The sequence below is a fragment of the Ambystoma mexicanum genome, chromosome 6q, assembly GCF_040938575.1.
Source record: "Ambystoma mexicanum isolate Mex_15411 chromosome 6q, UKY_AmexF1_1, whole genome shotgun sequence".
In the NCBI taxonomy this organism is placed as follows: Eukaryota; Metazoa; Chordata; class Amphibia; order Caudata; family Ambystomatidae; genus Ambystoma; species Ambystoma mexicanum.
The window spans coordinates 1474927042-1474942409 of NC_090937.1; positions in this window are offsets into that span (position 1 = coordinate 1474927042).

The window sequence follows — 15368 nt, forward strand, 5'->3', positions numbered from 1 at the left end:
TGGAGAAAGATTCTGCGGCTACTGCATAAAATAAAGATATCTACAATGAAAACAATCCAACACCAAATCCAATAAAAAGCAGGCCCAGTTATATATGACTAGCCTGATCCTTATCTAAACACATCAAAAACATGAAATTCTAACAATTCAAGACAAGAATAAACACATTTGCATCATGATTGTTTATTGCATTCACTATCAACCCATCCACTTCCCGTTCCCTTTGTTGGGATCACTTAAGAATGACCTTTTCGCGCCTTGAAACACTTCTGTATAGGCGTGTTGTAAATGTCATATCTCATATCATGACCACCTCTTGTTTTCCTTCAATGATATTTACACTCATGCAGTAAAAATCCTTTTATTCAATGCCACATCCACGTATCTGCCTCAAAACATAACATAAGGTTATTCAATTTAGCCTCTAGCTTTGCATTTAGCAATACCCCATTTGGAATTATAGAATCTCACCACATTCATGACAACTTCACAGCAAGGTGACCTCTACTTTCGATTGGTCAGCACATTGAACTATTAGTGCCACATTCTTCGTGATTGGTTCCCTGAGAGATTGTCCGCTGGGAAAGAGTCACCAGGAAGGCAACTGCTTTCCCTGCACTCCTAAAACCCTCCCCCTACATATTCTAAGACAGGTACCATTTTCTCTCGAGCCCTAGAATATTTGGGGAAAGTGCTTGATTTTCGTGTGAGTGCAAATTTGGGGAAATGTCCCACACTGGTGACCCTTTCCCAGGTGACTTTATCACTGGATACCACGTGGATTGACTTATCCTCTGCACCGTCCACACATCTCAATCTGCTACAATATCCATCGAAGTCAACATATTTTTCCAAAATCTGCCACCACAATTTCCACATAATAGTAGGTGCGGTGGGTGGTCATAATTTCGAAAAAAAAATGTCGACAGACAAAAATGTCGACAAAAAAATGTCGAAAAAAAAATGTCGACTTTCGTTTTTTTAAATTATATATTTATTTAAGGGGTTCGGGAGTTAAAAAAAGGGAAAAATTAAAAAAAAAATTAAAAAAGGGGTTTGGGGGAACCCCCCCCATTTAAAAAAAAAATGCATTGAAAAAAAAAGTCGACATTTTTTTTTTCGACATTTTTTTTTCGATATTTTGACTTTCGACATTTTTTCTGTCGAAATTATCACTGTAAACCAGTAGGTGCTCCGAGTCAAAGAATCCACCATGGCTGTCCCGGGAATACTTCTTCTTTGTGCGGTGCATACTTAATAAAACACCATACCCCCTACATAATTCGAGACAAGACAATATAGATTTATGCTTATAGTTGTGCGTATCCGTGATGAACCTTGGCTATTAAAGAGCTGCTAGCAGAAATAATATTATCGCAGTCCGTTGAAAGAGATACTAAAGATCAGATCATTTTAAAATGATGTGTGTCTGTGCCTGAGTGCAATAGGCAGGTCATTCCAAAGGAGGGGGCCTTGGACAGCAAGGGATTCACTCCAGCTGATTTTAGATAGAAGATGTCAGTAGCTGGATGAGGAGTATTTGTAGATATCAGTGTTTGACTGAGGTGATATGTGCGATTTGAGTTGTAAGATTTTTAGGTGAGGCTTTAAAAAAAACATTTGTAAGTTCATTGTGTGGTTTACTATAGCCACCGAGAATAGGATGCAGCCCTAGATTGGAAACCAGTGACGTTTGCAAAGAATGGGGGTTATGTGTGCAAAGGGGTGGGGGCGTTCACCATTGCTCGAGAAACTTGACTTTGCCGCGCTTGAAGTTGGGCAATTATTCATTTGTTCGTACGCTTGTGTTGCGGGCATTATCAAAGTCAATTTTTTAGACAGTATTTGCTCTGGCTTGTGGCCCAAAAGCTGTCTGTCAAGGAAAAGATGGATTTTCCTTAAACAACCATAAGTAATACTTTGCAGAACTGATGATGTAGCCACGTGCGATGCCATATTAGGAAAACACTTTTGTGAATCTGTCCCCAAGTATTGTTACCTTGGTCAGAATCGACATGGGAGTGGTGTCGATTGAAACCGATGGGGCATGGCCGTTTCACCTCTTGGTGTTGGATTGGGGAGAAACGATAGCAAGCTCTTATTTAGAGATATTTAGACTCAACCCTTTTAAACCCATCTAGGTTTCAAATAAGCAATAAATCCGTTTGTGTGTCCTGAGTTACAGGCCTGAGCAAAGTGAGATGCTCTACATGGCACCCTAACGGGTAATGCCCGCCCACAGAGGGGTTTATAGCTATGAGTATCCCAGCGTGTACTCCACAGTACTTGGGCGGTTCACATTTCTCAACTTAAAAACAGAAAGGCCACCATGGACGTATGGAGAAGGGAACAGCATATAGTCGCTTCTCCCTTTCCTTAGTGGCCATTGCTGTGGCAGGGAAGGTCCAGAACAGCAAGTGTTCCTGGAACCAGTGAGCCACAGGTCAGTGGGGGGCAGGGCTTGGGGGAAGTAGTTGGGAGAGGTGTAATTGGGGAGGGGGCACAGGAAGGGGGCTTAGGGCCAAAAGGGGTTACCTGCTTAGCAGGATAGATTGCAGCCTCCAGTTCTGATGAGGCTCGGAACGCAGGCAATACCATGAGCTATAGCCCGCCTTCGGAACTTCCTGATAGACTTGGTGTTCTTGACCCCTCCCCCTCCCCACCCTCCCGCCCGCAATGATAAAGATCCCTGCCAGGTGCTACTTAAGCTTTATAGACCCAGTCAAAGGGCCGTTGTTGGCGTTATGTGCGTTTAAGACTGAGTTCAAAGACCGAGTGCAGCAAGGGCATTTAACAGGGTATGAGGGTCCATAATACCTGGTGTCCGGAGTGTTTGCAGTCTTGCAGAGCAATCTCTGTCTACAGTGCCTTTGTATGTGGAGCTTCGCTCTTGGATGGATTTCCTGAGACTTCCTGCATTAGTGGATTGGTGTGCAACATTGTGTCCTGAAACACGTGTATCAAAACTGGTCTGACGCGCATCAGCGTGTGCTTTGGTGAGTGAGGAGTAGAGTGCTTGCAGTCTTGCAGAGCACTCTGTGTCTATGGTGCCTTTCTGTGTGGAGCTTCCCTCTTGGATTGATTTCCCAAGTCTGCTTGCATCAGCGGATCGGTGTACAACATTGTGTCCTGAAATACACGTATCAAAACTGGTCTGACGCGCATCAGCGTGTGCTTTGGTGAGTTAGGAGTAGAGTGCTTGCAGTCTTGCAGAGCACTCGGTGTCTATGGTGCCTTTCTGTGTGGAGCTTCCCTCTTGGATTGATTTCCCAAGTCTGCTTGCATCAGCGGATCGGTGTACAACATTGTGTCCTGAAATACACGTATCAAAACTGGTCTGACGCGCATCAGCGTGTGCTTTGGTGAGTTAGGAGTAGAGTGCTTGCAGTCTTGCAGAGCACTCGGTGTCTATGGTGCCTTTCTGTGTGGAGCTTCCCTCTTGGATTGATTTCCCAAGTCTGCTTGCATCAGCGGATCGGTGTACAACATTGTGTCCTGAAATACACGTATTGGTCCAACATGTGTCATTGCATGCATCAGTGAGTGAGGAGTAGGGTGTTTGCAGTCTTGCAGTCTCGCTGCGAGCGAGCGACGGGCAGGCGGGCAAGATGATCTGGTGAGTGGTATTAATTGGGAAATCTTGACTCTCTTTGTCCACTATTATTATGAGGTCTTCAAATGCACATAAATATGAATTGTGCAGTAACTCGGCACACACCGGTAATAACACACGTACCCCCCCCCCCCAACTACAGGCAGCAATACCAACGATACACCGAGACCTAAAAAGGCCGAAACCGACTGCACCCCTGAAATACAATCTAAAATTATGGGCTTTTTCGGTGCAGCGCCCTTGGTTACAATTGATGGGGGGCTACCTGGTCACATTGTTTCATCACAATTTTCACAATGGCTAAACTCACTGTGGGCAATGGACCTTCCTACTATGTGGGAATATGTGTTATTAATACACCAAAAAAGGTGCTAGGGCAAATGTCATTACTAGTGTCTTCCCACCCCTCTTAGAAGAATTTGAACCAAATAATAGCTCTTCCAATTGGTATCGAATTCCTTACGAAATACAAAAATCACTTTTTTTCAATGTTGTAGTTTTATTAAAAAACTTTTCATTTATCCATAACATCATATAATACTGAAATTCACAATAATAAAAAAGAAAGAGAAAAAAAAATCACTTTATTATACATTTCAAAACACAATGTTACTCACACATAATAACCACCATACTTCACACAATTGCAGTTATTAAAATCCATGTGACAACTGTACATCAATTGACATAAAAAACTCAATTCATAAAAACAATTGATACACAAATTATGTATTTTCCCCCACTGATTTGCAAGTCAATCTGACATGGTTCTACACAGAGTCGGTCAAATGGACTCCTAAGTCATGCTATGCTTCACGAAGCCCAACTTATACGTTTCTGTCCTGTGCGGCTACAAATTGCCAAACATTCATCGGGGGCAAACCTGTGTGTATCTCAATTTAGGTTAGAGATACGTTTCTCTACCCGAGTGGTATGGCTGTATATGGCACTTCCGACCATCTTGCAACCTTTTGTGTTGCTGTTCCTGACTTTCCTATGTCAGGATGTATATCAGCTTTTCCTGATAGGCCTCACCTAGAGAGATAAAAGCATCACCCACTTACACTACAATAGTGTATAACATTTTATAGTAACCACTCTGATTCCTGTCTTGATCTGTATAAAGGATATTGTAATTAACACACTTGAACGTTGTGACAATATTATCAGGACCGATCTGCCAGCAACTCCCGATCTTGAAAATTTGATCTTATCTCCTGAATTTTCAGACAGTGGCAGCAAGGAGGACTTTGCCTCTTCACCATCAGAGTTATTATTTGAAGAGGAAGCCCTCCGACTCGCACACTAAACTGGGTGGCCTGAACTGTCGACATACTTCTTACCCTTTGCTCCAACATTGCTAAGGAGCAACATAATTGAAAAAGAATCCTAGCTAGAGTGGTTGTTGCCATCCTGGACAGTTATGTTGGTGTAAGTGGGTCACAAAATAAAATAACTGAATTTGAACATCAGTCGGCTTTCGCCCAGAGCTCCCACAGTTGCGTGGAACTAGCTAATCTGCCGAACACCCAAAATTATTTTCAATCGCACATCTTAATTGGGGGTGACACAGCTACGCCTCATTGGGGATCAGATCGTGAGCAATGTCTGCAGAAGCACGAGGAAGGAGTCATGATCTGTGAGCCACCCTCTACCCTTGGAAAGGAAGCTCTTACCACTCTTGACTCCGCTCCTCCCTATCAAGTCACCCGGAAATAAAGACGCCAAGAGTGTGTTATAAAAAAAAAGTCAAGTGTGGTATAAGGAAGTGTACCGACCCTTTAATGATGATCTGAAGAGTGCCTATAAATGCACAAATGACTATCCATCGTCCAATAAAACTACGGTCACCAGGGTATTGGAAGATGGTACAGAGAGACTCGTACAGCTTCATGGCCCCATGGACAGATGGCGCCAATCATGGTTTGGAAGATGCATCTTCATCCGGCCCACTGACTGCTCCTACTGTACTGCATAGGTTATTCTCTGCTCCCGAAGACATAAAAGCCCTTTTGCCATGAAAAAACTGCATGGAATTATGGAATCAACCACTCACAGTTCCTTAGCTGCGCCCTAAACTGCATAATGGAAGGTCTTTTCCACCGAATCCCGAAGTGAGCACGCCTCCTACTTCATTATGGCATGTTCCTCCTCTCATGCTCAAGGAGCGACTAGGACATTGGGGGTCATTACGAGATGGGCGGTAGCCATGGTGATATTAGCACCATGGATGCTTCCCATACCATGTCCGAGTCCGGTCTTGTTCAATGGGGACTTACCGGTCCATTCCGACCCTGGAGGGACCGGTAAGTCCCCATTGAACAAACCATTCCCCAATCCCATTGAGGCCCTATAGGGCTCAATGGGAATGGGGAGGGCGCTAATAACGGGCTCGCGACTAGCAAGCCTGGTATTAGTGCCCTGGTCCCTTAGCGGGACTCGTAAGGGACGTGTGGTCAGACCACACGTTCCTTACGCTTCCCGCTAAGGGACCTCGGAATTGGACGGTAAGGGATTAGGCCCATTGATGGCGGATAACAAGGGCTCCGGCCGGTAACCCCCATTCCAGCCCTTGGAACGGGGGCATATCCCGGGTTGCCAAAGCGGTAACCCGGAGTGCTTAAAATAAAAAAAAGGGGCTTTTCCTTCACTCAATGGGATGCTGCCTTCAGAAATATAGGTGCCATGGGAAAGGCAGCCAGCTGGAGCCACGAAGAAAGAGCGGCGACGGCCGCAGCTGAAATAAGGTGAGTGGGGGGAGGGAAGGGTTTAAAAAATATATAATTGGCAGGTTATAATTTTCTATTTCCTGGGATAATACCTACTCTGCCTTTGCTATTTGCATCAACTTGGGTATGCATGGGCCTCTTAATAGGATATAAATCTGCCTCAGTCATTGCAGGGAATTGGCTATGGATGCATATGAACAGGACTGTTGCTAGTGGACATGTCTGCCGGGGCAGTCGTGGGAAATGTGCTGCAGGCAAATACCACTTTGCCAGAAGGCTAGACACGTGGCATGCTGAGCAGTCTGTGTGGTACACAAATTCCTATAGCCTGTAGATTGTCTAATGAGAATGCTTTATGAATGATCTAAGGATTATATTGGATAATGTCAAGCTTGCATCTGTTCTAATCACCAAGGAGGGGTTATTGGTAATTTTAAAGTAAAGTCGGGTGTCATCAGTGTATTAGTGATACACCACCGTAAGTGTGAGAAGTAGATTATGCAGTGGCTTAAGGTACATATTAAAAAGTAAGAATGAAATAGAGGGGGCTTTTGGGACTCTGCATGCCATGTGCACTTCATCAGAGCGGAGATCGCAAAGAGAGATATCAATGATGAAAGACAGGATGTAAACCATCTTAATGCATTTGACACCTTGGCCTATGATGCTAATCTCTACCAAATAATCTGATCGTCCAAGGTGTTGAAGGCAGCCAACAGGATGAGCATTACAAGCAAGCTTCCTGTTGGTTGTCCAACTGTATCTGACATCCGTTAATGTTGTTCCTCGTTACAGACAAAAACCCGAATGTCTCTAGGGCAATTATGTATTTCACACAAGGCCTGGAGCAGAAGTGTAACCATTCGCTCCAGTATTTCTGTTAGAAATCGAGCATTAGCCATGGGTCGGAAATCTGATGGATTTTTCCAGGACCAGAATGGTTCTTTTCAATAAAGGCATGATGCAAGAAATTTGAGTGGATCTGAAACAATCTCCCAAGAAAAGGTGATAGTAACTAAATCTGGGGGAATTGTAAAAAGGCGTCAGAGCTTTCTTTCACAATGTGAGCAGAGTAGGGCTTTCTGTGTGATCCGCCTCTATGGTGGCTTGACTACAATGAAACTCGTTTTGGTGTGAATATCCTTTATAAAAATGTCCCAGTGTCTGAATTAGGCTCTCATTTTGTGTGTGACAGTATTAGAAATGCTTTCTCAAATGGTAGATTTTTATTTGAAATGTCTCTTGTACTGATGGAATCAATCTAACAGGATAGATTTGGAAGGAAGGGGCTGTGCTTGGTGAATCAGCTGCGTGTTCTACTGAAAAGACTAAAACATTTCTATTGTATGTTTCCTTCTATTTGCTTTTCGTAAAGAAATGGAAGTGTTTCAGTATAGAAATATACAAGCCATGTTGGGTGTGGTGTCTTCCGTGCTTGTGCTTTGGTAAATGCCATCAAAATCAGTACCAATTAAACAAAAAATTGGAGTAGACCAGGTGCAAGAAAAAAAACAGCTTTATTTTCCAATAGTAGCAGACAGGAGAACAAACAACTAACTCTCTCCACCGGCCCACATCGGGCCAAGGAAAGCGACAAACTTTACATAATTACAAAAAACAACATTTCATAAAATTCTAACATAGTCATTGGCTACTACAATCAAAACCCTATAGAACCGTGTACATTGAAATCTACCACTGGCTAATCCACTATCTCCAAAACCACCCAAGGCCAACCCAAAAACTATAACATCATCACTATGAGCATCATTAACTCACTGTTTGATTGGTTGCCACCGTCAGGCTGACAGTGATAGAAACAAAATAGGGGTTGTCTAGAAGGTTTAGAATGAATCTTAACACCTCTGTCATCGCTCTGGGCAACCCTCAAGACCATTGTTCTTCACCTGCCAAGCCATTACAGAAAAGGGAACGACCATATGTAAATCAGACCTGTTCCCACCCCAAAAGGGGCAATCCAGCACGAACTTCTTGGTCACATCTTTTCTGCATGAGACCACAAGCATCCCCAGAAATGTTCCACCCTCATTGGGCATTTATCAGTGAGGGGTAGCTTGGTTCTCTATGCTCAACAGGCGCAGGACCCACGTCTGGGCACACCCGCCCCACTTGGAGTGACTAAAGCAAGACTAAATTTACATAATTACAGAAAACAACATTTCATAACATTCTAACATAGTCACAGGTGTTTCCATCCTTATATACAGTCCGAGTGGCTGGCCCACTAACCACCAATCATAGTGTGCACGTTAACAAGGGTCCATATAAGGCAGGGAGGAAGAGAGAGGAATGTGTGGAAAAGGTTGTTTTCAGGAAGAATGTCTTCCTGCTAGGTTTAAGACGAAATTACCGAAAATAAATGGTCGCATTGACCAAAAGTTTTACAAATGCTACCACCAAAGGTTTGAACACCAAAAGTTCGAACCTTTGGTGGTAGCAATGTAAAAAAAATATTGGGGGCTGCGGGGGTGTCCTCTGAATCGCCCCGCTCACTATACTTCATGGTATAGTGAGCAGGGGTTGCGGGGGACACCCCTGCAGCCTTCCTTACAAAAAAAAAGAAAAGAAAAGGACCCTGCAGCCTCGGTTCCCGATCACGGAAGTGAAAGGGAACTGGCGCTGCAGGAACCCAGCGTGAAGGTAAGTGGGGTATGTTTATGTTGGGGTTGTGCTGAGGGTGTGGGTGGGGGAGTGTTATGGGTGTGTTGTGTGTGCGTGAGAATGCATGAGAAAGGTGCGAACTTTTGGTAGTTCGCACCTTTCTCATGCGAACGATTTGCCTGCGGTACTTTCAGCCGCGTGCAAATCACTTAGATTCTCCTGCTAACAAGGTTGTTTCTGTCTCTGTCCATGAGGGTCTTGTTGCACGCATCCTGCAGTCTCTTACACTAAGTACTTCTCAGGAGGGAGCCCACTCAGACAGCCAATGTTTGAGGCGTGTCCAGCATGCATTCCACAGCATTGTGATCTTGACGGCGCCAGCCAACTACACTTCACGCAGGTCCTCAAAGGACTTGGAAAACAGAATGCTACAGTTGGCAACAATATGTTATTAAGGTGTGCAACCCTTTCTTTTGCTAGTCCTATCATTGCCTCTGCTCTGCATCCTATTAAGTCCTCTTCCCATCTCCCTAAGTGGAAATCTTCCCTTATTATGCATAATTGCGGCCTCTCACAACATCAAGGCAGTAGCTTCCCTTACGAATCTTTAAATATTTTTACGCTCTCTGTCCTGAAAGTCACCTACCCCCTATGTGGGCCCTGTAATTCATAGTGCATTGCATATATTTTTTATCCTATTCTCTCTGTCACATTTTTTAAGTTTGATAAAATTGTCAACAAAAACGGAGTCATCCCTTTCTACCCACTGTGTGTGCGCGCCCACCGTCCCTGAAATAACCCTCTTGTCTTACATGGTGCAAGATGGAGCAGACAGTGTGCTTTAGGCAGTGGCATTCCTGAGGTATAAACAGTCTGGGGCACCCGTAGCATGGGAAATAAGAGAGCAAACATAGCACGTCTCATTCAATCTCTCTCTTCCCGCCACCTGCATGCGTGCATACCACAAATTGTTAATATCGGGGGGAGCGCCATCATTGGCATCTCCCGGTTTGCCCTAGCCACTGATCCACTTGTATTATCTAACCCATTTATATTAACAATCCCTTTTTTTGCCAATAACCACTGAAATTCTAACCAAACGGAAAAAAAGAAAGCAAAATAATTATAACTATACAAGGCACATTTTTCATAAATCCTTTTTATCTCCTGTGCAGAGGAGAAAAATAAAACAAGTCTCTGTCGATAAAAGGAGGAATGGAGTTAGAAACAGTTACATGAAACTGGACTTTATACCCCTTTCACTTCCCTCCCTGTCTTCAGAAAGGGAAGTGCTGCTCTTGTCATTCTTGATGTCGCTGATATGGACACATTGGGCCTCATTCTGACTGTGGCTGCCACGGAATGAACGGTGTCGGTAAGGGACCAGTACCGTTCATTACGGGCTGCCACATTACAAGTTCTGCAGTGGGTCCCGCTCTGTACGCCTGGCCAGACCAGACGTGCAGAGCGGGACCCGCTAGCAGTACAGGATGCTAACAACGGGTCCGTCATTAACGGGCCCGTTGTTAGCATCCTCCCCACCTGTTGGGGCTCAATGGGAATGGGGACGTATCGGGTATGGGTCGCGTGAAAGAGAATTACCGGGCCCACCAAGGTCGGAATGGCCCAGTAAGCCCCCTTTTGCGGCACCCGGACCCAGATCCGAGTTTGGGGGTAGCCATGCTGCTAAAAACGGCATAGCTACCTCCAAACTCGTAATGAGGCCCATTGTTTGCATCCTTGAAGTTTAAAAGCAGTTGGGGTTGCGTATTCGATCTTAAAGGGTCCCCGAAACTGAGGCTTGTTCCAGCTCCACATGACATTTCTAACCAGCACTCGATCTCCTGAGTAGAGCTCTGGTGGCGGTATCAGCCCGGTTATGTCTGGAGGTGCCTCTTCTTCTCCATTAGCTGTGCCCGGCCTTAAGTGTTGAGGCCCCTGGATATAAACTTGAAAGAATGGGTCACATCCCTGTGAAATTTATGAAATTCATCACCCAAAACAGCTGCAGGGCTATGAGCATCAGAAAGTGTGTGTGCTGGCATAAGCAGAACATGCATTCCTCTGTCTGTACCTATCTCATGCAGAGTTAAGTGGTTCTCAGAACCTGGTTGATTCCACAGAACGAAAAGAGCCAGCGGCAAGCAATGGAGCCAATTCTTGCGAAGTCTAACACATAATTTGCAAGGCGCTCTTTTAGCCGGCTGTTGATGTGTTCCACAACCCTGTTGGCTTGGGGGTGATACATTGAACACAGTTATGCCCAATAAATATGCAATTTCCTTAAAGGGATAATTCAGAAAATGCTGTCCATTGTCGGACTGCAATACTTCAAATATCCCTTAATGGGGAAGCACCTCACGTTCGAGGAAATTTGCTGCTGATTTGGCATCCGGCTGAGCACAAGGACCTGTCTCAAGCCAACAGGAGAAAGGGCACACCACAACAATCATATAGCGATAGTTGTTACATTGATTGATTATACCAATATAATCAATTTCAAGATGGCGAGAGGCCCCAGAAGGGTGAGGCAGCGTTGATTTCACTGTTTTCAGGATGTGCCATGCAGTATATTGCTGACACAGTGCACAGCTGGTGATATATTCTGACACACGCTCCTGTAAATCTACCTCTACATACCCTTTGGATGTGTGCGTGGGATGATGTAATTACTCAAGGGCAATTGTAAGCAGTTCTAATGGCATAACAGGCTTCCCTGTACTGTTCTGTCTCCAAATTAAATCTGTGGGTGATAAATACCACCCCCTTTTTGTCCATAATTCTTGCTCTTGGTGAAGTGCACGTCCCTTTAGTTCTATTATTTGAGTCTTGGGTATCGCGTTATAGGGTTCAGCCATTTGCATTTGTTGTTGTGCGATATTACTAGATATTGCTACTATCCCCAATATGTTTGTTGAATATGCTGTGGCTGTGGTGTCTCCTACATCATTACCACTTGGTATAATTTCTGTTGCATTGGTATAAGCCTCCACTGCTGAACGGATCGAAAATGCTTCAATTCATTTAAACAATAATTAGGCATGCTGTACTGGTGAGTCGTCAGACCTTTTAAAACCCCTCCTTTTCATTGAGATAGCTCTGAATGTACTGTGGAGGTAGCATGTGCAAAGTCAGAATAAATGATTACAGGGTGTTCTTCATACATCTCTAATGCTGATATTAGTGCTATTAGCTCTGCTGCTTGCGCAGAATAATGTGAGGGCAATCTTCATTTTGCTACCACTTAATACTCCCCAACCTCACAATGTACCACTGCTGCTCCTGTATGTCTCAATCCTGTGTTGTAATCGATCGTTGATGACCCATCAATGACCAATATCTCTCCACCCTCTAATACATCCCACTCAACATGGGGTGTGTCATCATAGATGTCAGTGTATGTGGAGCAATCATATATATAATCACCTTTCTCCACGGGTTCTGCAATGAAAGTAGCAGGATTAACAATGCAGCTCCTCCCAATTTTAATTGAGGGATTTGAAAGAATCACCTCATAGTCTGACATGCACTGTGTGTTAAGTGGAGGTTTTGATTTTTCCAGAATAGCAAAAAGGACATGTTCTACATAAAGAGTCACAGAACAGCACATGGTAATGTTACTGTTGAGGATTTCTCTATTGTAAAGGCTGCTGCTGTCAAAGCCTGTTCGCATGGCAAATGTCCTTGCATTACTGGGTCCAAAAGACCACAATAGTAGGCCAGGGGCTTGTGCTTCATTGGATTCTTCTGGGTGAGCAGAGCTGCCATCACATACCCATTAAAAAGGGAAAATAAGAAAAAATATTTTTTTATAATTTCTGCCAAAAGCGTCAATAGCATCACTGAGTCTTGTCTGCATTTGTCTTCGTTGGTGCTGCACAACAAAAGTTAATCGACATATTGTATTACTACACTTTGTGTTTGGAAATTTCCCAAGTCCATTTGTAACACTCTATTAAAAACACTGGTTGATTCACAGTACCCTTGTGGTAAACAAGTATGTTGACATCTCTGCCCACGGTATGTAAACACAGTGAGATATTGGGATTCTGGGTGCAACGATATGGAAAACAAAGCATTCTTGAGATCAATCACTATGAAGTGGGTGGCGTACGTAGGCATATTACACAAAATGTTGGAAGGGTTATGCACCACTAGAAACCCTGCTTCTACTATGTTGTTTAAAAGGCAGAGGCAGAGGTCCTGCACAAATCCTTCGCTTTCTTCTCTTTCTTCACAGGGTACAGAGCCATATTACATGTAGATTCTGACAGCTGTATAATGCCCTGTTGCCATAATACGACCAGGCTGGGACTGGCCAATAGGGCAATGCTTGATCCCAAAATGCAAAAAGCTGGTGTGTGCCAGTTTATTTGGTCAAAGTGGGCCACTTTTCTGGCCAATGTGGGCAGGTTTGATTAGCTACTTCACTATGTGGCTAGTAGTTTTGACCATTGTTGCTGAATACATATCTTTAAAATGCACAATTTGCATCACATTTTATCCAAAATTATCTGTATTCAGTCTGTCACAAAAGGAATGAATTGTCATTTACAGCTGTGGCCCACTTTTCCGTTGGTGCCCGAGACAATGATGTGCCCCAGTCCGACCCTGAATACGACAATGGTGTCATATATTCCCTCATTTGCTACTGCCTCACCTGGGGTAACATTGCCCATTGTTATAGTTTAATTCTGACCGCTCCTACTCCCTTTGGGAGACCTACATTGTGGGGGTTGGTAGTCCCTAGCTCTTTAGGCACTTTCTCCAAATATTCCTGTTGTGTTAATATTTTGGCCAATAATATCTTCTGAGGGAACTCTCTATGCTCTACTGTCAACTGGTAGGGTATGCATAGGTCAAAAACCATCTTCCCATCATCATTACCATCTTGAAAAAGCTGTTCATCAGTTAAATCAGTCAAGCGCAGTGTTTGATCAATGCACAAAATGGAGCGCCACTCAATGCCCTTGTCGGGGGGAAATTCTGCCGGGGTCGGCCGGGCCGTCCGCAGACCTCCAGGCAGGGAGGCCCCAACTCCTCCCATGTATATCCCAGATGAGATAGAGTATGAGACACACACAAGGAGCAAGGTGACTCTGCTGTTTATTAGACAAAACGGCAGGGATGGGTCAAGGAGCGTACGCGTCCGTCCTGACACACACACAATCGTGGGGCTCGCAGGCTCTTTTTACTGTATTATGACGCGCTACTTGCGTCACTTCAGAAAGTTAACAAAAAACCTATCGCCACTCTTAATTGGGTGTTCGAGTGGTAGGGTTAGTATAGCACACATATAGAGAACCATATTAGTGGACAAAGGGTAGTCAGGTGGTATATCTGGGTTGTCCCTACAATTAGATACATGAGAATTGTTACATGAAGACTCCTGAGGATTGGCTAATAGTACTGGCGTCAGTGATAAGAGCCCCATGTTCTGATTGGTGCGCCCGTGAGCTTCCCAGCCTGGGACCACCGCTGTTCCCAGCTCTCGGTGTACCTGCAAGGTGCAACAATGTTTCACTATGGGTACGTGCAGACAATGTGAGGATTTATTCATAGCTGGAAGGCTGACCGCTCCCACTGTCGCAGATGTCCATTGAGCCTTTCAAGTGTATCTGCCGGTGTCTCGTAGCGAGGGATCCAGACGCCTCTGTTCTCCTGGGTTTGGCATCTCGTCAAGTTCGGCTTGGTCACGTGGGGAGGGACCGTGAAAGAGGCAGAATTCTGCACAATTAATATTGTTTTTCTACTGCGCGTCTGGTTTAATTTGCCGGTGTGACTTTAACGTTGGTGCGCGGAGTACGAGGTTGCAACATCGTGCTTTTGATGATTTGTTCTTGGAATTTGGGTTTGCAACATTGCGACCTTGGCTGGTTGTTTCGCCGAGCTCATTCTGCAGGATCAGCAACCTGACTCTTGCTTTGTTAATGTCCACGGGAGCTCTTGTTTGAGGCCTACTCGGGCCTGGTGCATAAGTAGTCCGTTTGGTGCACAGGTGCTTTAGGTTATAGGAGCATATAGTTTCATGACCAGTATCGTGTCTTCATTATACTTCTCATGGTGGTAACTGGTTTCAAGAGAAGCGTGAGCAAGCTAGTAGATGAGTTCATGACGCGTCTTGCGTTTCTGCATTCTGAAAGCCTATGTAAAAATAATAAAGATGCACGTCCGTGAATATGCCTGTCGCCTACGTCATTGCACTGAGTATATTCTTCGTGTAGGTTGGTGTGGGAATGTCCAGTGTGTATATTTGTACAGATGTGCTTCCCGTTGTCTAGGTCGTCATGGCATCTCTAACGACGTGTAGATTTTAGTCTAGTTGCTCCGTGCCGCAGGTGTCGGCATGGCCAGTGCGGGCTGCTGGACAGGCAGATGGACACATCCGTATGTTCCTGTACCAG